This window comes from Nanorana parkeri, unplaced genomic scaffold (genome assembly GCF_000935625.1).
Source record: "Nanorana parkeri isolate BGI_ZX_2015 unplaced genomic scaffold, ASM93562v1 scaffold3183, whole genome shotgun sequence".
In the NCBI taxonomy this organism is placed as follows: domain Eukaryota; kingdom Metazoa; phylum Chordata; class Amphibia; order Anura; family Dicroglossidae; genus Nanorana; species Nanorana parkeri.
The window spans coordinates 14,128-14,740 of record NW_017309451.1 but is presented as its reverse complement, the minus strand read 5'-3'; positions in this window follow the sequence as shown (position 1 = coordinate 14,740).

Genomic DNA, 613 nt, shown 5'->3' with positions numbered 1-613 from the left:
CCCCCCCCTGGGAGACCTGTGTGTTCCCGCCCACCTGGGAAACCTGTGTGTTACCGCCCACCTGGGAGACTTGTGTGTCCCCGCCCACCTGGGAAACCTGTGTGTCCCCGCCCACCTAGGGGACCTGTGTGTCCCCGCCCACCTGGGGGACTTGTGTGTTCCCGCCCCCCTCTCCTGGTCCAATAAACAGCTCCTCATCAACCTCAAACATTACATGTGACAGAACACAAATCACATACAGAATAATACAAAGAACACGTCCGAATAATACTCCCTACAGATCAATACTCCCTACAGATCAATACTCCCTACAAATCAATACTCCCTACAAATCAATACTCCCTACAGAATAATACTCCCTACAGATCAATACTCCCTACAGATCAATACTCCCTACAGATCAATACTCCCTACAGATCAATACTCCCTACAGAATAATACTCCCTACAGAATAATACTCCCTACAGATCAATACTCCTTACAGATCAATACTCCCTACAGAATAATACTCCCTACAGATCAATACTCCTTACAGATCAATACTCCCTACAGAATAATACTCCCTACAGACCAATACTCCCTACAAATCAATACTCCCTACAGATCAATACTC